Consider the following 26833-nt stretch of genomic DNA (forward strand, 5'->3'; position numbering starts at 1 on the left):
ATTTCTCGGAGTTTGTGAAGGATCAAGAATCGATGGAGGAAGAGGAAGGAGATTCACGTTTTCATTGCCTCGAACCATGATGAAACAACAATGCGCGTCAGAGTTCGTAAGAGCTCTGATACCCAAGGACGTAGGCATATATAGTGCAATGGGGGCTGCTGCCCCCACTTACTTTTAAAAATTAATTATATTAACATTTTTTATATTATTTAATCAATAATATTTTAATACTTTAATATTTGTTTTAAGTATAATTTAAGATATTTCTTCTACTAAATTTATATTTTATTAAAAAAATATTGGTAAAAATATTTTGTATTTATTGATATATTTATTTTTTGATATTATAAATCAATAATTTAACAAAAAATAATGATATATTTATTTTTAAAATTAGTTTTTGTTTTGTGTACAAAAATCATGAGCAATAAAAATATTTTTTAATAGAGATTAAAGATGGTGCATTAAAATTATAAAATAGTTTTACATTATTATTCAATAAAAATTTATTAATATGTCATGCCATCAATGTAATTTTAAAATTAAGTGTGATTTGACGGAATATAAGTTATTAATTGATTGATATTTTAAATTGTCCATATATATTCTTTTTCTCTGTTTTAATAATAATTTTGTGAAAATTTAAATATCTAACAATATAAAATATTAAATGTTAAATAAAAATTTGATCATATCATAAAAATATATATTTTTTATAACATTAAAAATAAATTAATCATATAATAATTTAATTAAGTTTATTAGCCCCACCTGTTAATATTTTTGACTCAATATTTCCGACTCCGTCCCTACCGAAAAAGTATATTGAATGAACACATTTTCTTATTGTATGGACTCAAACATGAAGAAGCCATAACGTTAATATACGATAATGCATCCACTTTTATATATGGTCATATGCTTTTAAATTAACTTCATTAACGGTTATAAAACCATTTGGCTACCTACTAAATAATGGTAGCTTTGGAAATTACTTCACTTCCTCAATGCTTCAAATCGGCTAGCCTATATGGGTGTGATATGGAGTAGTACTAGTAATAAATTTGTATTGAGATATGTGTAATTTAATTATTATAAAATCAATATTATTATATTTTGTTGACTGGGATAATTTATTTGAATGTAATACAAATTAATAAAAGTATTTTTCTATCCTTTAATTTGATTATACGTATTAACTCTTAAATAAAATTGTACGAGTCCTAAGAGCATCTCCAACCGTGAACTCATTTTTGGGTTTTTTGTGGGACCTATTAAGCCACGTCAGCTTGAAGCAACTCAACTACTTTTTCACTCCAATGGTGTAACTCTGAAGAACTCAGATTGGATCTCACAACTTTATTTTATATATTAATATTTTATTCATATTAAATTTTATATTAATTAAAATAATAATTTTAGTGTTTTAAATTAAATTTGATATAAAATAAAGAAAATTTAAATTAAACTTATAATTTAAAATGATAATTAAAATTAATCTCAAATACATGATATATAATTAAAAACAATAAAAATAAATAACATCACATAATTAATCAAACTTAAATTTCATCATCTTCATGTCCAAAACGTTCCCAAATATATTCGACTAGATCTCCTTGAAGTTTACGATGAACTTGTTTTTCTTGAATACTTGCTCTTCTTTGTAGTCTTGTTGCAAGATTCGAATGAGGACCGCTAAATGTTTCAGTTGTTGAGTTATTGATATCCACATTATCATAAGAGTAATCAAAATTACCTCCATACGTATGTCGTTCGTCTTCCACTATCATGTTGTGCAATATGATGCAGGCATATATGGTATGCTTGAGAGTGTCCATGTGCCAAGCACGCGCTGGGCCACGTATAATTGCAAATCGAGATTGAAGCACTCCAAATGCTCGCTCCACATCTTTTCTAGCCGATTCTTGATGTTGAGCAAATAATTTTTTCTTTTCTCCCTGTGGCATTGAAATAGTCTTGACAAATGTAGTCCACTCGGGATATATACCATCTGCTAAATAATACCCCATATTATATGGTGTCCCATTGATTGTATATTGCACATTGGGAGCACGTCCTTCCAAAATATCGTTAAACACGCTGGATTGGTTTAGCACATTAATGTCATTGTTTGAACCTGCAATACCAAAAAAAACATGTCAAATCCATAAGTCTTGTGATGCCACTGCTTCAAGCATGATTGTGGGCTTACCATGATCACCTCGACAAAATTGTCCTTTCCATGCAACAGGATAATTTTTCCATACCCAATGCATACAATCGATGGAACCTGTCATACCCCGATTTTGGTCCTGAATTTGTCCATTTTTTTATTTATTATTTTTCATTTGGCACTTGGCCTAAAGTTCATTTGCATACATTCATGACCAAAGGCAACCGTCCATTCCCAAATCCATATTTTTTGATAAACATTGGTCATTATCTAGGCTTTTTGGTCATGGTGTTTTTTTTATTATAAAATGGGTTCTAATTATTTGACTTTTTATTTTCAATTTGATTTTAATTTTAAATTAAGCCTAAATTCCGAATTTCAAATTAATCTTAATTGTGTTTTTACTAATGATTCAAATTCTAATTGATTTTTAATTTCCAAATAAATGTTAGAATTTGACATCAAAGTAGTTTTAACAAATTATAGATTAATTTGATTTTAATTGGTTTTTATTGTTTGTTTTGATTTTTTAATTGACATTTAGATTAGTCTTGGATTATTTCTAAAAAAATCCAAATCCATTTTATAACCAAAACACCCATTTCATAAACCAAGGTCTCCCCATTCTTATTCTTTACAATCACTTCAATCAAGTTCAAACTATAACCATAACCTTACCATTCATTCAAACTTTCAAACTTTCATTCAATATATCCAATTCCATTCGATACAATTCAATGAACATTCATTACATAATCCCAAGTCACAATTACATGTGGGATCCTATTACATAAACCATTTCAGTTCACATGTTCAAAACCACCGCTCAATTCCAAAGTTACAAACAATTTCACACATATTACATAAACCATTCAAATTCATGGAGCTCTTTGTCCATTCAATCTCATTTTTCCCAAATTTCCTAACCTTCAACCTACAACTAACTTATACATTACAACCAATTCCCAAATTTCATCAAAAAAATCACAACCAAAATATAACCATAATTCACATCTAATCCCAATTCCAATCCAATCCAACATAGTCAATGACAACCCAAAATCCTACACTAATTTAAGCATCAATCCAATTCCATAAGACAAGTTGCTTCCGATTTCAATGTCATGTTGCAAGCCCTTTGTTCCAACATCATCTTTCATGTGCTCATGACCAAGAAGCCTAACAAAGCATGAATGAAGTCAGAGCTGCTGTTACAATCTCCACGAACCAAATTGTTTCTTCTATCACACAAGTGGAGCAGACTATTGATCAGGTTCAGGTGGTAGGTTCTGGTTTTTTGGACACAACACATCGTGTTGCTGGAGCTATTGGGAATGTTTTGAAGCCTGGCCTCGATACGGAATTGCCAATTGTGCAGCAGGCTGGTGAAGAGGCTCTGAAAATTGCTTCACCAGTTTTTCTGAGGCTTCCAGGAAGGCTCAAGAAGCACTTCAAAGTTCTGGTGTTGATACCCAACCTGTTTTCACTGCTGCTCAGACAGTGGCAGATGCTGCACAACAAACAACCAAAGTGATTGAAGGTGCCAAGCCAATAGCCTCTCCAACCTGAACCAATCTGCAATCCGGTTATTTAACAGACCTCAAACCTGCAGTGGAAACGTGTTACAAAAGTATAACCAACCTACCAAATCGATAAAGGAAGCGAAGTGTCAAAATAAATATTCAAGCAAAGCTTACTTCAAGAGTTTTCAAGTCAAGTTTCAGAGAAGAGAGGCTTATGCGCAAGAACTTCCTTACTATGGTCTGAAAGTAGGTCTTACCAACTATGTTGCAGCCTATGACACCATGTCTCCATGCCCTTCAAGCCATAGTCCTGCAAAACCAAGACAATCCAGCAGCTGCAAGTGAGAGCCTTCATGATAATTCTTTCCATGCGTGCGTGACCTGCAAAGAACCAACCGAAGATGTAAATCTATCCTGCATAACAACAATTGCATTTTGAATTCCTGCACGAAAAAATTGATCAGGATAATAATTTTAGTCAAGTCATTGTTTTGGTCCCAACACGTGAGTTGGCTTTGCAAACATCTCAAGTGTATAAAGAACTTGGAAAGCATTGGGAAATCCAAGTTATGGTCACAACAAGAAGAACCAATCTAAAGACATTATCCTGCAATTGATACATTGAAGAAGTATTCTCCAGGAAACTTACAGTATCCAGGTGGATGGGAGCACGACTGGGCTTTACAATGAATTGGAGGAATTTGCAGCTAGTTTCATAAGGAAGCCAGTTGCTTTGGTTTATTTTGGAATTGGCTATGTGACTAACTCTGCTATCCTTCTGGTCTTTGTGTGAATGGAAGTTTGGTTATTAGTGATTCACTCAACCACGACTCCATTGTCAATGGTGCAGCAGCCTCGGGTGAACTATACGGTATATGTAACAGCCCATTTTTTTTAGTATTTATTTATTATACTATTATTATGATATTTTAATTTAATTATGTGGAGTGCTAATTAATTAATTGGTGTATTAATTCATTATCTAGTGGATATGAGAAATAATTAAATAATTGAATTAATTAATTAACTTGGTTGCATAGTGAGTGGTTAATTATTTAAATTTAAATAGAGGTATTTAAATATTAGGTATTATTGGACCTAGTGATTAAATTAGATGATTTAAGCCCAACTAGAATACTATTATAAATAGTAAGAGTGAAGGGAGTGAGAATTAGAATTCACTTGAGCACTGAAAGCAATAGAGAAAGAGGAGAGGAAAAACGAGAGGAGTCAGGGTTTCCATCAAATTAACAAGGTAAGGGGGGAAATCCTTATTATTATGGGTTAGTATGATTGGTCAATGGGTAGGAACATGTTTTAGGTTGAAATCCTTAATTGGCATGGTTTGGAATTATTAGGTCTTGATAAATACTCTTGAATTGTGATGATTAAATTATGTTAAAACTGTGAATGAATATATAATTGGATGAGTCATAATTTTCTGAACGTGTAGCTTTTTACGGAATCGAAATCGGAGGTCCGGAAGTCCTCCAACGATGAAAAATGCGGGGAAATCTGCATTCTGTTTCGTGTTAGCGCAGGAACAGCATTCTGTTTGTGTTAACCGGTTAACCCAGGGCGTTAACCGGTTAACACTGTTATAATATTGAGAAAATTGAATTTTGTCTTGCGTTAACCGGTTAACCCAGGCCGTTAACCGGTTAACACTGTTAAAAATTGCCAAGAAGCGCATTCTGTTTTGCGTTAACCGATTAACCCAGGGCGTTAACCGGTTAACACTGTTTGAAAAGTGAAAAATTGATATTTAAATGTTGTGTGCGTTTTGGAATGAGATCTATGTGTACATATTTGATGATTGGCCTATATTGGTGAATAATATATTGTATGAATGTGTATGTATACCATTATTGAATTGTGAATGATTTATGGTTATGGATGTGTATATGTAATCGTAATTGATGTGTTGTGATGAATGTGTATATGTACCAATTATGAGTCATGGTGATATGTGGGATGTTAAGACGGTATATAGATGGTCTTAATTGCATATGTGTTGGTATGTGTGCATTCATTCATAGTATGGTCGACTTCATTGTGGAAGTGGTTAAGCGGTGATCCTTCATTGGAAACAGACGTAGCAGACGTTAATCCTTAATTGGGATTAGGCGTAGTATTTAAGCGGTGATCCTTCATTGGAAACAGACGTAGCAGACGTTAATCCTTAATTGGGATTAGGCGTAGTATTAAGCGGTGATCCTTCATTGGAAACAGACGTAGGGCTTTGGTCTTGTCCGGATCGGAAGCGTGGCTTGGATTCTAGATATTGAATCGGAAAGTGATGAAACTTTGAGTTCACATTGAGGTACCACATGCATGGAGTCACATTGTCTTCCATTGAGTCGTCTATAGTTATGTGATCATTGAATGCATGTATTGATGTGAATGCGATGTGCGTTTGAAATATGTGAGATGATTGTTGATTAATATTATTGACGTGATTATACCAAGTGTGATGAATTCTTAAATTGTGTTTTAATTCACTGTGCCTTATTATGCTATTTCATAATGATTTGAATTCTCACCCTTTCTGTTTGAATGTTACCTTTACATGGGTATCGTGCAGATACTACAGAGTAGTATTGCTGGAGTAGATGGACGGTAGCTCGCTCAAGATTAGCTGGAGAGTCCGTATTTAGTTAAAATTAGGTAATGAGTCAATGCTCTGGTCATGTAACACTGGGTAGATTAGTGGTATTGAACTCATATCTTATTTTGATATGCTTTTTGTCATTAATTGTTTTATTTTATTTGAAGTGATTATTGAGAGATGATCATGGTATGGGACATGGATCATATTATGAAATACATGAGTATTCTTTATTTTCCGCTGCGAACGCATATTGCTTGAATATTCATGATGAGTGAAATGTGTTATTTTGAATGACCAGGTGTATTGTTGGTTTTGAAAGTTTTAAGTTTCGAAAACGTCGATGTGACGCCCTTTTCTTTATATGCGTGCTTATTTACTATGATTATATGCTAAATAATTTGGGGTAGAAAAAGGGGTGTTACATTAGTGGTATCAGAGCCTGGTTGGTCCGTCCGGCCAGGTTGTTTAATTATGTTTGTTCCCTAGTATGCGACATGTGTGTGAGAACACTGTCGATGCTTGTTTTATTCTCCATTGCAGGTTGGGAATGAAATAAGTGGGGGAGAAGCGTCTGCTTCTCTTGGATGTTCCAATTGTATCGAACTTGGACATTATGTTGTTGCCTGCAAGAGTGCAGTGGGCTAGTTAACCTGTTTTGAGAATGTTGTGCTTTTCCTGAACCCGAAGAGAGGTCGGATTCGAGGATGGTGTTGGTTAGAAGTTAACCGGGTGTATATCAACTGTTTCGTGAAGACGGTTAGTTTTCCCGAGGTTGATGCTAAGGAAGATTGGTGTGTGTCTGCTAAGCAAGTTGATGAATCGGTGCAAGATGGTGCCGAGTTGTTTATGTTGTTGGCAACTTTGGATATTCGGGAGAAGAGGACGATCGAAGAACTGCCAATAGTTTGTGAATTTGCGGAGGTATTTCCGGAAGATATAAGTGATTTACCGCCGGAACGAGAGGTCGAGTTTTCGATTGATTTAGTTCTTGGAACTAGTCCTGTATCGATGGCTCCCTATCGAATGTCCGCTTCTGAGTTGAAAGAGTTGAAGAGTCAACTTGAAGACTTACTCGAGAAGAAGTTTATTCGTCCTAGTGTGTCGCCGTGGGGTGCACCTGTGCTATTGGTCAAGAAGAAAGAAGGTTCTATGAGATTATGTGTTGATTATAGACAACTGAATAAAGTGACGATTAAGAACAAGTATCCACTTCCGAGGATTGACGATCTGATGGATCAGCTGGTTGGAGCTTGTGTGTTTAGCAAAATTGATTTGAGGTCTGGGTATCATCAGATTCGTGTAAAGGCTGAGGATATTCAGAAGACTGCTTTTAGGACAAGGTACGGTCACTACGAGTACTCCGTGATGCCGTTTGGGGTGACGAATGCACCTGGTGTATTTATGGAGTATATGAATAGAATCTTTCATGATTATCTGGATAAGTTTGTAGTTGTGTTCATCGATGATATATTGATTTATTCCAAGGGCGAAGAGGATCATGCGGAGCATTTGAAGGTTGTGTTATCGGTGTTGAAAGAGAGGAAGTTGTTTGCTAAACTCTCTAAATGTGAATTTTGGTTGAGTGGAGTAATTTTTCTTGGACATGTGATTTCGAGCGGTGGGATTTCTGTGGATCCTACGAAGATCGAAGTTGTATCTCAGTGGGAAGCTCCTAAGTCTGTTGCTGAGATTCGAAGTTTCCTTGGTTTGGCTGGTTATTATAGGAAGTTCATTGAGGGATTTTCTAAGTTGTCGTTACCCTTGACGCAGTTGACTAGGAAGGGTCAAGCTTTCATTTGGACTTCGCAGTGTGAAGCGAATTTTCAAGAGCTTAAGAGAAGATTGACTACAGCTCCTATTTTGATTTTACCGGATCCGTTAGAAACCTTCGTTGTGTATTGCAATGCTTCTTTGTTGGGTTTGGGAGGTGTTCTGATGCAAAAAGGGCAAGTGGTATCTTATGCTTCAAGCCAACTCAAAGTTCATAAGAAGAATTATCCGACGCATGATTTAGAGTTGGCCGCCGTTGTGTTTGTGTTGAAGCTTTGGAGACATTACTTGTTTGGATCGAGGTTTGATGTGTTTAGTGATCACAAGAGTTTGAAGTACTTGTTCGATCAGAAAGAATTGAATATGAGGCAAAGGAGATGGTTGGAATTCTTGAAGGATTATGATTTTGGTTTGAATTATCATCCTGGGAAGGCGAATGTTGTAGCCGATGCATTGAGTAGGAAGTCATTGCATATGTCTATGTTGATGATGCGAGAGTTTGAATTGTTGGAGCAATTTAGGGATTTGAGTTTGGTTTGTGAAGCGACGTCTTCGTGTGTTAAGCTTGGGATGTTGAAGCTTACGTGTGACATTCTTGACGAGATTAGAGAAGGTCAGAGGTCAGATTTGAAGTTAGTCGATGTTATGACATTGATTAACCAAGGTAAAGGTGGTGACTTTCGGATTGATGAGAATGGTATCATGAGGTGTCATGATCGAGTGTGTGTTCCGAATGGTATGGATTTGAGAAAGAGGATTCTTGAGGAAGGGCATAGAAGTGGTCTGAGTATTCATCCTGGTGCTACTAAGATGTATAAAGACTTGAGGAAGATGTTTTGGTGGCAAGGTATGAAAAAAGATGTAGCGGAATTTGTGTATTCATGTTTGACTTGTCAAAAGTCAAAGATTGAACATCAAAAGCTGTCTGGTTTGATGCAATCGTTATCTATTCCCGAGTGGAAGTGGGATAGCATCTCTATGGATTTTGTTTCGGGCTTACCAAGAACATCGAGTAATTGTGAGGCGATTTGGGTTGTTGTGGACAGACTGACGAAGTGTGCTCATTTTATTTCGATGAGAATGGATTATTCGATGGAGAGACTTGCTAAGTTGTACGTCGAGAGAATTGTGTGTTTGCATGGTATACCGTCGAGTATTGTTTCGGATAGAGATCCGAGGTTCACTTCGAGATTTTGGGAAGGTTTGCAAAGTGCTTTGGGTACGAAGTTGCGTTTGAGGTCAGCATATCATCCGCAAACTGATGGTCAAACGGAGAGGACTATTCAGTCACTTGAAGATCTTTTGAGGTCTTGTGTTTTGGAACATGGAGGAAATTGGGATAGTTTCTTGCCTTTAATCGATGTCGCATTACGCGAAAAACCGACGGGAAAACAAGACAACAGAGCCGCCACCGTGCGTTATTTATCCCAAAGGAGGGAAAGGAAACGCTCGAAGTAAACCTGGAAAGAACATGGTCTCGCGACCAAAGAGAATGGGATCGGGAGTCGGTTATGCGAAGGGAAGGTATTAGCACCCCTACGCATCCGTCGTACTCGACGGGATCCACGCACAAAAGGAGGGAAAATGGTTGCTAAGATACTGCTCAAAACACACACACTGGCTGAAAGAGACACAGGAAACAAACAAGACTGACTCGACAGGATATCGCATCTGGGCCTACTTAGTCTATCAAGCATAGACATCAGAGTCGAAGTAGTTCGGACCGGGGAAAAACACATGCTCGCTTGGATGTCGCATCCCATGCATACGTATCTTCTTGGACTAAGAAGAATCAGAGCATCCGTAGCTCGGCTCACGCACACCAAACACAACAGACACAGGCAAACATGGAATCCGAATGCCAATCGCTGGACTTACATCAGATTCCGAACCAAAACAACACACACTGGAAACCAGATGCCACTTGATGGACTTATACCGGACTCCAAGCACACAACAAGAGGATATGGAATGCCAATCGCTGGTCTTACATCCATCTCCTAACACACACAAAGACAAAACAAAAGGGCGCCCGGAGAGATCTGCTCATCTCCTGCCTACGTACCTCATCTGGTATGAGGATCAGGGCGACGTAGTTCCCCTACGCAGGGACATAGGACTAGCCTAACCAGATAACAAAGGGAGACACAACTAGGGAGACTACGACTCGAGCCTAGATGTTATCATGCAAATCATCCCTAAGTCAAGGTTGCTACCTAACTTGCACATGGAGCAAGCTATCCTAAAGCACAGGCAATAGCAAAGCAAACAATCACAGATAGCACACACTATATACACACCAAGTGGGGCTCAAACAAAGGTTAGGCTGCAAGAGCAAGCCAACTGTATCAGGGTGATGTTAGCTCTTAACCCTAACATTGAGAGTTAGGGTGAAGCAGATGAAAGGTGAGTGAAGATGAGACTTCACAACTCTTATCCCTGGCCTGGGAGAGCTTCAGACAATGAAGTGTGGGTTCAGAAAGTGGGAACCCTTCTACACTTATGACACTGAATCAACTGTACAATTGTACAAGGATCTTGGGTTGCTATCCACAATGCATCAACACAGTGGTGTGAGCAGAGGGATGACTCAACTGAATAGCAGGAGATGGATTGCACATCTCTTGTATTTGCCAATTGCCTCATCAAAGGTCTTTGATATGTACAGGGACAAATATAAACAAGCACAAACATTGCCTCTTAAGGAGGACTTCAGACAGGTGCCTGGCCAAGTAACAGGCCAGGTCTTCCAGACTACATGGAGTTAGGATGTTATACCTCAGTGCTCAAGCTAGCAAGCAAAGCAAAACAAGTTCACAAAGGAACTATAGCAACTAAGGTACCTGAAAACAATCCAACATAATCAGTATGCCAGACAAACACAAGTCAAACAGAAAATTATAAGTCCACAGCACAAACAGATAACAAGCATCAATGCACAAAGGTGCAAGCCACAAGGCACAAACTTAAGTTTCAAAACCTACAAAACAAACTCAAGGTTAGTCATAAACAAACAATAAACCAACTCCAATTGAGTGCACATCATCAAGCATAAGCAATTGTGCTTTAACCTGAAACAAAGCTCAAATATGAGAGCACAAACCAAAACAGAACATGAAACTTATCAAAAATCAAGATCAATCAATTAGGAAACAAGTCCAAGTGGTTTCACATTCATATCATCAATCAATATCATTTCATGAGGCAAAGAGTACAAAGCATGCAATTTAGAACTCCATAGGACCAAACAGAAAGATCCCATTCAAATCAACTCACAAACCTTTCAATAAATCCCCAAAAAAATCATGGTCAAACAGAATTCATAACATGATCTACACACCAAATTTCAAGCCAATTGGATAAGAGGAAGCAAGTCAATTAAATTCATAAAGTCAAGCCAAGTTCAAACAAGCTCATACAAGGCACCAAAATATGCATCCACTTCAAGCAAGCATAAAACAGAAACCAAACATGATAAATGAATGAGACTAAAGCTATGTCAAATTTCAAGATGTCTAGAATGCACATGCCAAATTTCAAGTCCATCCAATAAACCACAAGAATTTCACAAATCAAATAAAATCATGTCTCACAAGAAGTCCACATTTGGTCAAACAGGGGAGAAATTATCAAACAAATAGGAAATGCATTCAAAAATTCCAGGAAAATTCACAAGCATTCTCAACATTCATAAGTATCAACATGCAAAAATCCAACTCAATTCATGTTCAATAAGCATGTCACATAAAATCAAGAAGTTGGACATGAAATGGTGTGACACAAATTGTCACACCTCCAAAGATCATAGCATATCTCACAATCCAGAAACTCAAAAATCACAAACCACATATCAAAATGCTCCTCAAGGTGTCTAGAATATGCATACAAAATTTCAGCTCCATCCAATTAAGCATCATTATTTCATGAGCAAAATAGCAAGCAAGGTACATAAAATGACATGTATGAGAAAACCCTAGCCAAAATAGAAATCCACATGTGCACAATTTTCATAAAAATCATCAAAAAAAACTAGACATGGCAAGGATTATCATGGAAAAAATCTCATATTAATTGGACAAATATTGAATGAGATATGAATTTATTAAGGAAAATAAAAAATAAAAAAACATGTGAACAAGTGATATGAACATAGAAGCATGTGGAATAAAAGAACTAAAGCCAAAATTGAAAACTGCTGGAGCCTGGATTCGAGCCGTGTTTACATTCAAAACTGGCGCGCCATACAGTGAAACGCTGCGTTTCACTAATACATGTGGCGCAGCGTGATTGGCTTCATGGCTCAAAAACATCAAAAACATGCAAAAGCACGGGCAAATGGATCTAGCACGATCTGGAAACGAAATTGGCTAGGGTTCAACACTCCTTCATCGTGTTCATCATCAACATGAACTTTTCTCACAGAAATTGAAAGTGAATACACCAATCGGTTCATCTCATCATGCACAACAACAATCCAAACATGATTTGTCTTAATTCTAACTATATTGTTTGGATCGAACATAATAAGTTTTGATAATCAAACTTCAAATCACAATATCTCTCTTAATACTCAATGAAAACTAAAAGTGTAAAGTTCAGCATGCTCCACAATCAAGGATCTATCAAATGCATAGCTTAATTTCAACAATTATAAAGATCGAATTCCAACCTTCAAATTGATGCAGCTTTGGATTTGATGTTTTCAGGACTTGTAAGCACGAAACAGAAGTTCTATGGTGCTTATGTTGATGAATGGAAGGAGCTTCGAAGCTCAATTATGCTCGATCTTGCTCTAAATTCAAGCTGCCATTGATGATGCTCAATTGTGCAGTTCTTGATTCTGCATGAAATGGATGAGTTCTTGCTTGCAGAAGTTCCAACAATGCTTGTGAATGATGGATCCTTGAAGAACTATGCAAGGCTCTTTGAGAATTTGCAGAAAAAATCAAGAAGAAAAGTTGAGAGAATTTGCTATTTTTGGATCTAGATCTGTTAGAATGAAGTGTTAATCCGAAATTCAGTTAGGATTAGTAATATATAGGTGTTGTTAATCAACTTTGTTAATCACACTTAACCAAATGTAATGGAAATTAGGGAAATGAAGTGTTTATGTTAATTTGGTCATGACACCTTATGCATATGATAACCTTGCTACAGTGCACGTTTCCACATTCAAACACACTCCAAATATGATGTAATATCTAAATGTGAAGCTTGAAAATGTGAAAAATGCTTATTCTTGAAAATCACCTTTTTCCCTCCCTTTTTCAAATTCAAATCACCTTGAAAATGCCATTTTTATATGATGAGTTTTGGTGAAATGCAATGAATGATTTGGATAGAGCATGTCAAATGGAGATTGTAGCAAGAAACCCCACTCAATTTGGCCAAATGGTGTGAAAGTTATCCCACTTTGAAGTTCAAAAATTCTTGACAATGATTTGATCATAACTTGCCAACCACACATGAGAAATGGATGTTCTTGGACTTTTTGGAAAGGTGAGAGCAAGATCTTCAACTTTCATGTTGGACAAAATTCCATTTGAAGCTTGTATGATGATGTAAATTTGAGGAGAAGACCTTTCCGTTTTTGGCAGTTTGAAATTACAGGTCACTTACTATTTTTGGAAACTTTTCATCTGACCTCAAATTCTTCAATGTTGATCTTTGACATGTCAAATGAGACTTGTATGGACATGAATGAAGCCTTTCAAACCATCTCCCACCTTCAAATCCATGATTTTATGCACAGTTGACCACAATTGACTTTCTAGGGTTTCAGATGAAATTCAGCTTGACTGATGACTTCTGAACATCCAATCTTTGTCCAAACCACTTCAAAATGATCCCTAGGTCATATGAACTTGTTGAATCAACCATAGGGCTTTGCTTCCTTGAGAAATGCACATGTTTGCTTGCTTGACTGATTCTCCTGACCAGTCTTGACCTAATCTTGTCTGATGGCTTGCACTTGGGCAAATGACAATGCAATGCTATGCAGTGGACTATGTAATGTTAATGACCTAATATGAGAATGAATGTACAAAATGGGAGGTGCAAATTTGAGGTGCTACAATCGAGTTTACATATAATAACGATTTCCATTCGAGTATTGGAATGACACCGTTTGAGGTCCTTTATAGCAGAAGATGTAGAACTCCTTTATGTTGGTACGAATCGGGAGAAAGTGCTGTGGTTGGACCCGAGTTGATTCAAGAGACTACAGATAAGATTAAGATGATTCAAGGGAAGATGAAGGCTTCTCGGAGTCGTCAAAAGAGTTATCATGATAAGAGGAGGAAAGCTCTTGAGTTTGAGAAAGACGAGCATGTGTTTCTTCGAGTTACGCCAATAACGGGTGTTGGTAGAGCTTTGAAGTCGCGTAAGTTGACGCCGCGTTTCATTGGTCCTTATCAGATTTCCGAGAGGATAGGTGAAGTGGCATATCGGATTGCATTACCACCATCACTTTCTAATCTTCATGATGTATTCCATGTGTCTCAATTGAGGAAGTACATTGCGGATCCATCGCATGTTGTTCCATTAGATGATGTGCAAGTACGGGATAATTTGACGGTTGATACATCACCTATGCGGATTGAAGATCGAGAAGTGAAGAAGCTTCGTGGTAAGGAGATTGCTTTGGTAAAAGTGATATGGGGCGGAGTCACCAATGGAAATATTACGTGGGAACTCGAGGATAAGATGAGGGAATCATATCCGGAGTTGTTCGTTTGAGGTAAATTTTCGAGGACGAAAATCTTTTAAGTAGGGGAGAGTTGTAACAGCCCATTTTTTTTAGTATTTATTTATTATACTATTATTATGATATTTTAATTTAATTATGTGGAGTGCTAATTAAATAATTGATGTATTAATTCATTATCTAGTGGATATGAGAAATAATTAAATAATTGAATTAATTAATTAACTTGGTTGCATAGTGAGTGGTTAATTATTTAAATTTAAATAGAGGTATTTAAATATTAGGTATTATTGGACCTAGTGATTAAATTAGATGATTTAAGCCCAACTAGAATACTATTATAAATAGTAAGAGTGAAGGGAGTGAGAATTAGAATTCACTTGAGCACTGAAAGCAATAGAGAAAGAGGAGAGGAAAAACGAGAGGAGTCAGGGTTTCCATCAAATTAACAAGGTAAGGGGGGAAATCCTTATTATTATGGGTTAGTATGATTGGTCAATGGGTAGGAACATGTTTTAGGTTGAAATCCTTAATTGGCATGGTTTGGAATTATTAGGTCTTGATAAATACTCTTGAATTGTGATGATTAAATTATGTTAAACCTGTGAATGAATATATAATTGGATGAGTCATAATTTTCTGAACGTGTAGCTTTTTACGGAATCGAAATCGGAGGTCCGGAAGTCCTCCAACGATGAAAAATGCGGGGAAATCTGCATTCTGTTTCGTGTTAGCGCAGGAACAGCATTCTGTTTTGTGTTAACCGGTTAACCCAGGGCGTTAACCGGTTAACACTGTTATAATATTGAGAAAATTGAATTTTGTCTTGCGTTAACCGGTTAACCCAGGCCGTTAACCGGTTAACACTGTTAAAAATTGCCAAGAAGCGCATTCTGTTTTGCGTTAACCGATTAACCCAGGGCGTTAACCGGTTAACACTGTTTGAAAAGTGAAAAATTGATATTTAAATGTTGTGTGCGTTTTGGAATGAGATCTATGTGTACATATTTGATGATTGGCCTATATTGGTGAATAATATATTGTATGAATGTGTATGTATACCATTATTGAATTGTGAATGATTTATGGTTATGGATGTGTATATGTAATCGTAATTGATGTGTTGTGATGAATGTGTATATGTACCAATTATGAGTCATGGTGATATGTGGGATGTTAAGACGGTATATAGATGGTCTTAATTGCATATGTGTTGGTATGTGTGCATTCATTCATAGTATGGTCGACTTCATTGTGGAAGTGGTTAAGCGGTGATCCTTCATTGGAAACAGACGTAGCAGACGTTAATCCTTAATTGGGATTAGGCGTAGTATTTAAGCGGTGATCCTTCATTGGAAACAGACGTAGCAGACGTTAATCCTTAATTGGGATTAGGCGTAGTATTAAGCGGTGATCCTTCATTGGAAACAGACGTAGGGCTTTGGTCTTGTCCGGATCGGAAGCGTGGCTTGGATTCTAGATATTGAATCGGAAAGTGATGAAACTTTGAGTTCACATTGAGGTACCACATGCATGGAGTCACATTGTCTTCCATTGAGTCGTCTATAGTTATGTGATCATTGAATGCATGTATTGATGTGAATGCGATGTGCGTTTGAAATATGTGAGATGATTGTTGATTAATATTATTGACGTGATTATACCAAGTGTGATGAATTCTTAAATTGTGTTTTAATTCACTGTGCCTTATTATGCTATTTCATAATGATTTGAATTCTCACCCTTTCTGTTTGAATGTTACCTTTACATGGGTATCGTGCAGATACTACAGAGTAGTATTGCTGGAGTAGATGGACGGTAGCTCGCTCAAGATTAGCTGGAGAGTCCGTATTTAGTTAAAATTAGGTAATGAGTCAATGCTCTGGTCATGTAACACTGGGTAGATTAGTGGTATTGAACTCATATCTTATTTTGATATGCTTTTTGTCATTAATTGTTTTATTTTATTTGAAGTGATTATTGAGAGATGATCATGGTATGGGACATGGATCATATTATGAAATACATGAGTATTCTTTATTTTCCGCTGCGAACGCATATTGCTTGAATATTCATGATGAGTGAAATGTGTTATTTTGAATGACCAGGTGTATTGTTGGTTTTGAAAGTTTTAAGTTTCGAAAACGTCGATGTGACGCCCTTTTCTTTATATGCGTGCTTATTTACTATGATTATATGCTAAATAATTTGGGGTAGAAAAAGGGGTGTTACATTAGTGGTATCAGAGCCTGGTTGGTCCGTCCGGCCAGGTTGTTTAATTATGTTTGTTCCCTAGTATGCGACATGTGTGTGAGAACACTGTCGATGCTTGTTTTATTCTCCATTGCAGGTTGGGAATGAAATAAGTGGGGGAGAAGCGTCTGCTTCTCTTGGATGTTCCAATTGTATCGAACTTGGACATTATGTTGTTGCCTGCAAGAGTGCAGTGGGCTAGTTAACCTGTTTTGAGAATGTTGTGATTTTCCTGAACCCGAAGAGAGGTTGGATTCGAGGATGGTGTTGGTTAGAAGTTAACCGGGTGTATATCAACTGTTTCGTGAAGACGGTTAGTTTTCCCGAGGTTGATGCTAAGGAAGATTGGTGTGTGTCTGCTAAGCAAGTTGATGAATCGATGCAAGATGGTGCCGAGTTGTTTATGTTGTTGGCAACTTTGGATATTCGGGAGAAGAGGACGATCGAAGAACTTCCAATAGTTTGTGAATTTGCGGAGGTATTTCCGGAAGATATAAGTGATTTACCGCCGGAACGAGAGGTCGAGTTTTCGATTGATTTAGTTCTTGGAACTAGTCCTGTATCGATGGCTCCCTATCGAATGTACGCTTCTGAGTTGAAAGAGTTGAAGAGTCAACTTGAAGACTTACTCGAGAAGAAGTTTATTCGTCCTAGTGTGTCACCGTGGGGTGCACCTGTGCTATTGGTCAAGAAGAAAGAAGGTTCTATGAGATTATGTGTTGATTATAGACAACTGAATAAAGTGACGATTAAGAACAAGTATCCACTTCCGAGGATTGACGATCTGATGGATCAGCTGGTTGGAGCTTGTGTGTTTAGCAAAATTGATTTGAGGTCTGGGTATCATCAGATTCGTGTAAAGGCTGAGGATATTCAGAAGACTGCTTTTAGGACAAGGTACGGTCACTACGAGTACTCCGTGATGCCGTTTGGGGTGACGAATGCACCTGGTGTATTTATGGAGTATATGAATAGAATCTTTCATGATTATCTGGATAAGTTTGTAGTTGTGTTCATCGATGATATATTGATTTATTCCAAGGGCGAAGAGGATCATGCGGAGCATTTGAAGGTTGTGTTATCGGTGTTGAAAGAGAGGAAGTTGTTTGCTAAACTCTCTAAATGTGAATTTTGGTTGAGTGAAGTAATTTTTCTTGGACATGTGATTTCGAGCGGTGGGATTTCTGTGGATCCTACGAAGATCGAAGCTGTATCTCAGTGGGAAGCTCCTAAGTCTGTTGCTGAGATTCGAAGTTTCCTTGGTTTGGCTGGTTATTATAGGAAGTTCATTGAGGGATTTTCTAAGTTGTCGTTACCGTTGACGCAGTTGACTAGGAAGGGTCAAGCTTTCATTTGGACTTCGCAGTGTGAAGCGAATTTTCAAGAGCTTAAGAGAAGATTGACTACAGCTCCTATTTTGATTTTACCGGATCCGTTAGAAACCTTCGTTGTGTATTGCAATGCTTCTTTGTTGGGTTTGGGAGGTGTTCTGATGCAAAAGGGGCAAGTGGTATCTTATGCTTCAAGGCAACTCAAAGTTCATGAGAAGAATTATCCGACGCATGATTTAGAGTTGGCCTCCGTTGTGTTTGTGTTGAAGCTTTGGAGACATTACTTGTTTGGATCGAGGTTTGATGTGTTTAGTGATCACAAGAGTTTGAAGTACTTGTTCGATCAGAAAGAATTGAATATGAGGCAAAGGAGATGGTTGGAATTCTTGAAGGATTATGATTTTGGTTTGAATTATCATCCTGGGAAGGCGAATGTTGTAGCCGATGCATTGAGTAGGAAGTCATTGCATATGTCTATGTTGATGATGCGAGAGTTTGAATTGTTGGAGCAATTTAGGGATTTGAGTTTGGTTTGTGAAGCGACGTCTTCGTGTGTTAAGCTTGGGATGTTAAAGCTTACGTGTGACATTCTTGACGAGATTAGAGAAGGTCAGAGGTCAGATTTGAAGTTAGTCGATGTTATGACATTGATTAACCAAGGTAAAGTTGGTGACTTTCGGATTGATGAGAATGGTATCATGAGGTGTCATGATCGAGTGTGTGTTCTGAATGGTATGGATTTGAGAAAGAGGATTCTTGAGGAAGGGCATAGAAGTGGTCTGAGTATTCATCCTGGTGCTACTAAGATGTATAAAGACTTGAGGAAGATGTTTTGGTGGCAAGGTATGAAGAAAGATGTAGCGGAATTTGTGTATTCATGTTTGACTTGTCAAAAGTCAAAGATTGAACATCAAAAGCTGTCTGGTTTGATGCAATCGTTATCTATTCCCGAGTTGAAGTGGGATAGCATCTCTATGGATTTTGTTTCGGGCTTACCAAGAACATCGAGTAATTGTGAGGCGATTTGGGTTGTTGTGGACAGACTGACGAAGTGTGCTCATTTTATTCCGATGAGAATGGATTATTCGATGGAGAGACTTGCTAAGTTGTACGTCGAGAGAATTGTGTGTTTGCATGGTATACCGTCGAGTATTGTTTTGGATAGAGATCCTAGGTTCACTTCGAGATTTTGGGAAGGTTTGCAAAGTGCTTTGGGTACGAAGTTGCGTTTGAGGTCAGCATATCATCCGCAAACTGATGGTCAAACGGAGAGGACTATTCAGTCACTTGAAGATCTTTTGAGGTCTTGTGTTTTGGAACAAGGAGGAAATTGGGATAGTTTCTTGCCTTTAATCGAGTTTACATATAATAACGGTTTCCATTCGAGTATTGGAATGGCACCGTTTGATGCCCTTTATGGCAGAAGATGTAGAACTCCTTTATGTTGGTACGAATCGGGAGAAAGTGCTGTGGTTGGACCTGAGTTGATTCAAGAGACTACAGATAAGATTAAGGTGATTCAAGGGAAGATGAAGGCTTCTCAGAGTCGTCAAAAGAGTTATCATGATAAGAGGAGGAAAGCTCTTGAGTTTGAGAAAGACGAGCATGTGTTTCTTCGAGTTACGCTAATAATGGGTGTTAGTAGAGCTTTGAAGTCGCGTAAGTTGACGCCACGTTTCATTGGTCCTTATCAGATTTCCGAGAGGATAGGTGAAGTGGCATATCGGATTGCATTACCACCATCACTTTCTAATCTTCATGATGTATTCCATGTGTCTCAATTGAGGAAGTACATTGCGGATCCATCGCATGTTGTTCCATTAGATGATGTGCAAGTACGGGATAATTTGACAGTTGATACATCACCTATGCGGATTGAAGATCGAGAAGTGAAGAAGCTTCGTGGTAAGGAGATTGCTTTGGTAAAAGTGATATGGGGCGGAGTCACCAATGGAAATGTTACGTGGGAACTCGAGGATAAGATGAGGGAATCATATCCGGAGTTGTTCGTTTGAGGTAAATTTTCAAGGACGAAAATCTTTTAAGTGGGGGAGAGTTGTAACAACCCATTTTTTTTAGTATTTATTTATTATACTATTATTATGATATTTTAATTTAATTATGTGGAGTGCTAATTAATTAATTGGTGTATTAATTCATTATCTAGTGGATATGAGAAATAATTAAATAATTGAATTAATTAATTAACTTGGTTGCATAGTGAGTGGTTAATTATTTAAATTTAAATAGAGGTATTTAAATATTAGGTATTATTGGACCTAGTGATTAAATTAGATGATTTAAGCCCAACTAGAATACTATTATAAATAGTAAGAGTGAAGGGAGTGAGAATTAGAATTCACTTGAGCACTGAAAGCAATAGAGAAAGAGGAGAGGAAAAACGAGAGGAGTCAGGGTTTCCATCAAATTAACAAGGTAAGGGGGGAAATCCTTATTATTATGGGTTAGTATGATTGGTCAATGGGTAGGAACATATTTTAGGTTGAAATCCTTAATTGGCATGGTTTGGAATTATTAGGTCTTGATAAATACTCTTGAATTGTGATGATTAAATTATGTTAAAACTGTGAATGAATATATAATTGGATGAGTCATAATTTTCTGAACGTGTAGCTTTTTACGGAATCAAAATCGGAGGTCCGGAAGTCCTCCAACGATGAAAAATGCGGGGAAATCTGCATTCTGTTTCGTGTTAGCGCAGGAACAGCATTCTGTTTTGCGTTAACCGGTTAACCCAGGGCGTTAACCGGTTAACACTGTTATAATATTGAGAAAATTGAATTCTGTCTTGCGTTAACCGGTTAACCCAGACCGTTAACCGGTTAACACTGTTAAAAATTGCCAAGAAGCGCATTCTGTTTTGCGTTAACCGATTAACCCAGGGCGTTAACCGGTTAACACTGTTTGAAAAGTGAAAAATTGATATTTAAATGTTGTGTTCGTTTTGGAATGAGATCTATGTGTACATATTTGATGATTGGCCTATATTGGTGAATAATATATTGTATGAATGTGTATGTATACCATTATTGAATTGTGAATGATTGATGGTTATGGATGTGTATATGTAATCGTAATTGATGTGTTGTGATGAATGTGTATATGTACCAATTGTGAGTCATGGCGATATGTGGGATGTTAAGACGGTATATAGATGGTCTTAATTGCATATGTGTTGGTATGTGTGCATTCATTCATAGTATGGTCGACTTCATTGTGGAAGTGGTTAAGCGGTGATCCTTCATTGGAAACAGACGTAGCAGACGTTAATCCTTAATTGGGATTAGGCGTAGTATTTAAGCGATGATCCTTCATTGGAAACAGACGTAGCAGACATTAATCCTTAATTGGGATTAGGCGTAGTATTAAGCGGTGATCCTTCATTGGAAACAGACGTAGGGCTTTGGTCTTGTCCGGATCGGAAGCGTGGCTTGGATTCTAGATATTGAATCGGAAAGCGATGAAACTTTGAGTTCACATTGAGGTACCACATGCATGGAGTCACATTGTCTTGTATTGAGTCGTCTATAGTTATGTGATCATTGAATGCATGTATTGATGTGAATGCGATGTGCGTTTGAAATATGTGAGATGATTGTTGATTAATATTATTGACGTGATTATACCAAGTGTGATGAATTCTTAAATTGTGTTTTAATTCATTGTGCCTTATTATGCTATTTCATAATGATTTGAATTCTCACCCTTTCTGTTTGAATGTTACCTTTACATGGGTATCGTGCAGATACTACAGAGTAGTATTGCTGGAGTAGGTGGACGGTAGCTCGCTCAAGATTAGTTGGAGAGTCCGTATTTAGTTAAAATTAGGTAATGAGTCAACGCTCTGGTCATGTAACACTGGGTAGATTAGTGGTATTGAACTCATATATTATTTTGATATGCTTTTTGTCATTAATTGTTTTATTTTATTTGAAGTGATTATTGAGAGATGATCATGGTATGGGACATGGATCATATTAGGAAATACATGAGTATTCTTTATTTTCCGCTGCGAACGCATATTGCTTGAATATTCATGATGAGTGAAATGTGTTATTTTGAATGACCAGGTGTATTGTTGGTTTTGAAAGTTTTAAGTTTCGAAAACGTCGATGTGACGCCCTTTTCTTTATATGCGTGCTTATTTACTCTGAATATATGCTAAATAATTTGGGGTAGAAAAAGGGGTGTTACAGTATCTGACACGTAACCTGCAACATCACAGCAGTCCATGTTTCGGTTACAAAAGCCACAACAGAAATTGAAAAGAACATAACAGCATCGAAAAACTCACCTTAACCTCTTGAATTAGTTTGGTTCCTCCAAATTCCACAACAATGTATCGAAAAACCGCAACGGAACCGGCATCCAAAAAGCAACAAACTACAACAGTCCATAACACTTCAGTTACTTCCAATTGAACTTGCCATCATTAAAACCAAACAAGCAGGCTACAACAACAACACTAGATCAATGTGAATTTCGAAGAAAGAAATGTGGCAGAGAGAGATGGAATGGCTTGTTAGCATTAGTGATCACATTGTTGAATTGATACATCCTTGACAAACCTTTCCGGATGGAAAGAAACTCGAGAGGGTTCAGTCTCTTTTCGCAAGTCAATTCCACAGCAAGAAACGGAGATGTTATATCTGGTCTCTCATTATAGCGCCATCCTGCAACATTGCCAACATTTTTGCATCCATTAAACACTGCTACATGATAATCAATGGAAAATCGTGATGCACCAAAACACACAATAGTCAAAGACTCAGGTTGCAAAGGCCTGTACCTGTAAACGTTTCACATGATGTAGTCAGGTTAAGATTAGGTGGAAATTTCCTTGACAGGAGAAGTTCCTTCGAGTACCTGCACAAAAACACACCAAGTTGGAATAAAGTTGCAACCTGATCCAAGTCAAAATGTGAAACGACTTACAGCAAATACCCTGGACAAAGATCAATACCAGCAAGCCTATGTTGAGCCTCAACCTCATCCACAACCTCCAGGTTACAAGAATTTTCACTGCAGTAAAAATACAGGTAATTAGCAAGGCTGTAGAAAATTCAGAAAAATACCCAAAACAGAGTTGAGACAAAATTCAAAGAGAAAGCATAGGTTCAGATTACCTTTTCCAAGTCCAAGTAGCAAAGAAGGAAATCCGATTCTGAGCACCTAAAAGCACTTCCAGGAAGTTTCTTTTTTGAATCTCTGGATACCCATCCAAAACCCTAAAGTTGTGGAGATAAATAGAGGCGAAGGAGAGACGGAACGGAGACCTTAAAAATTCGGAGGCGGCCGCGATTTCGAGAGAAGAAGGAACCCTAAATTCGGAGACCACGAAAACCTGAAAGCTAGCGAAGGGAGGCAGTTGCAAGCTCGTCATTACCGCCGCCGAAGGTGAGTTTTTGCTTGAATCTCTCTGAAGTGTTTGATTTCTGGAGTAAGAACGAAAGGTTGAGGATGAGTGAAAGTGAGACGAAGAGAGGAACGATTGAGGTTAGTGTGTGCGATTGAGAGAGAGGGTTTTAATGAGAGAGAGCGAGATTGGGAGAAGCGATTTCGAGAGAAGCGTGGTTGAGAGGCGTAAGAGGGAGTTTTAAGACGATGAACTCTTCTGGGTTTTGTTACAGTACCTCTCACCTTTTTTTTCTTTTATTCATTTTCTTTTTATTTTTTCAACAAAACCAACATTTAAAACTATAAAAGATTCTACGTTTAGTCTTCCTGTGTTTTTAGTTAATAGTGTATATTAGTATATTATTTTGATATTCCCAATCCATTAGCCTCTAGAACCCAACAGCCAGGCGGCTGAGTTTAATTTCTTGTTTTTTTCTTGGTAGTCCAACAGACTATTTTATCTTAGTTTTTTATTTTTAATTCTAATATTAATCCATTCTGGTTTACTTATCCGAATTAGCATTAAAATAACAAATAATCATGAATGGTCTAGTGGAGAGAGGGTGGTTCCATTGTCTTTAGTGGAGGGGGTTCGATACTTGGGGATAGCCAATTTTTGTGTTTATATTTGTTATGTTTATTATTTTATTTAATTTCTTTTTCTATATAGTACCTTGCTATTTATTTTAATTTTAGGTTATTAATACTCATTTCCATACCCTTGTAAGTCGATTGCTTTTTAAGCATCGCCATCAACCTCACATAGCTTACTCTTGGGCTTTCTTACAATGAGCCAGTTCTCTTGCACTTACACCCATACATTGCATTATTTGTTGTTTGGGCCCGATTTAATTATTTCATGATTTTGAATCCCCATTTGACAAAATGTACCCCACTCCCCCGATGTGTAATAATTTTGTACTGTTTTATTTCTTTATTGTTTGACTGTTTAGTTAGATACTAACACAAGAATAAAATCAACCATTTCCAAAAGATCAAAAATAATGACTCGATCCAACGTCGAGTATTTTCTCAATAAACAAATCAATTCATTTCTCCCTCCTATTCTATTCCATTTCTTTCAAACTTTCATCAAACGCTTGATTCAACGTCAAGCCAGTTTTCCTAATAAAAACTCAAAAAATACTAATTCATAGTTAAGACCTTTTCAATAAGATGGAAGTGGAACGTGGTGTATACCGTGCACTCCTGAGATTAAGATTCGAGACGTATGCCTCGCCTATCTTAGCTCTCGCCATCATCCAAATTTATCCACTTTGTTTTCTCTCAAACACTCATTCAAATTTCTCTTAAACGTCCATCAATACTTGATCTAGGGTTAAGTCATTTTCACAACAAAACTCAAAATACCTAATTCTTATTTAACACTTTTTCAATAAAGGTGGAAATGGAATATGGTGTATACCGTGCACTCCCGAGATTAAGATTCGAGACGTATGCCTCGCCTATCTTAGCTCTCGCCATCGTCTAAAATTGTCAATACGGTTTCTTCAAACCCTTTCTCAATCAAACCTAAAATACCTAATCTTTATTAAACACTTTTGCTAATAAAGATGGAAATGGAACGTGGTGTATACCGCGCACTCCTGAGACTAGGACTCGAGATGTATATCTCGCTCATCCAAGTTCTCGCCATCACTCAAAATACATCCAACCAATCAAATTCTTTTCTCGCCGCCGTGCGATTAATCAAAAAAAACCTTTTTCATAAACGAAAGATATATTGTCTTAAGGTGATGCAAAACAATGTTTCGACCACGATTGTTGAGTAGAGATAAGTGACGCTTTTCCGAATGTAGATTTATAAATCCGTTCGATGTGTGGTATGCGTCCACTCCTCATCCGTTTTGGGTAAAACAATGTTTTCGTCGATTAATACAATATAGCTTTCGCTAAAATTGACCAACAAACAAACATTTTTCTACCCAGAACTACGTAAGCCTTGATTTCTCTTTTGAGATACGTAGGAGCAGGATTTTTAAATCTTGTCAGGTCCACTAATAAAAAAACTTAGGTTTAGTCCTTCGTCAAAAATCCAAAAACTTTCCTTTCTCATCCTTTCTTTCTTTCCCACCTAATAATTCGAAAAGCCTAATATTTTAACTAACACTAACGCACACAACTAACCTAATGGTTCCCGTTGAGTACAACGGACGTGAGGGGTGCTAATACATTCCCCTTGCGTAATCGACTCCCGAACCCTGATATTGGTTGCGATGACCATATCTTATCCTTTCTTTTGTCTTGGGTTTTATCGATATTTCCCCTTTCCTTTTTAGGAATAAATAAAGTTCGGTGGCGACTCTGTTCAGTCCATCATTGCGAGCGTGCGATCGCGCTTCACTTTGTAGTCGTATCCCCATTTTTTTCGAGGTGCGACAGAACCCAACATACCTGGAAAGCCACGTGACACCCCCATTTGTAAAAGATGTTCAACATCAGTGTTGTTAGGCTTTCTCAAATACTCAGCGCCAAATACAACATTGACACCCTTAACAAATCTTTCTAAGCACTCGATTGAAGTGCTTTCACCGATTCGAACATATTCGTCTACAAGGTCAGCAGGAGACCCATACGCCAGCATACGAATAACAGATGTACATTCCTGCAATGGTGAAAGATCCATTTTACCAGTTGCATCGACCCTCATTTGGAAATATTCATCATGATTTCCAAGGGCATCTACAATCTGAAGAAATACATGCCTATGCATTCTGAACCTTCTTCAGAATTGAACATCTGTGTATACTGGGTTTTCCGAGAAGTAGTCATTGAATAATCGATTGTGCCCTTCTTCACGACCTCGATCTACCGTTGTTCTTCTCTTTGGCCTAGAGGAACTTCCAGATCGACGTTCATTCTGAAGTTGTTGTTCTTCATCACTGTCGTCCATAAATTCTTCTTCAACCAACTCCCAAAATTCTTGATCGTAATTATCTAAATTGTCTGAATCCATTTAATGAGTAAAGAATGAGAGAAAAATGAGAAGAATAAGATGAGAATGAGAGAACAATGACATAAGTG

The 26833-nt window shown here is 37.3% G+C and overlaps 1 pseudogene; it reads right to left on the reverse strand.

Moving 5' to 3' along the window:
- Window positions 1–1562: 1562 nt before the first annotated feature.
- LOC127122363 (uncharacterized) lies at window positions 1563–26765 on the reverse strand (annotated as a pseudogene).
- Window positions 26766–26833: the final 68 nt, after the last annotated feature.

Source organism: Lathyrus oleraceus, chromosome 2 (assembly GCF_024323335.1).
Source record: "Lathyrus oleraceus cultivar Zhongwan6 chromosome 2, CAAS_Psat_ZW6_1.0, whole genome shotgun sequence".
Lineage (NCBI taxonomy): Eukaryota > Viridiplantae > Streptophyta > Magnoliopsida > Fabales > Fabaceae > Lathyrus > Lathyrus oleraceus.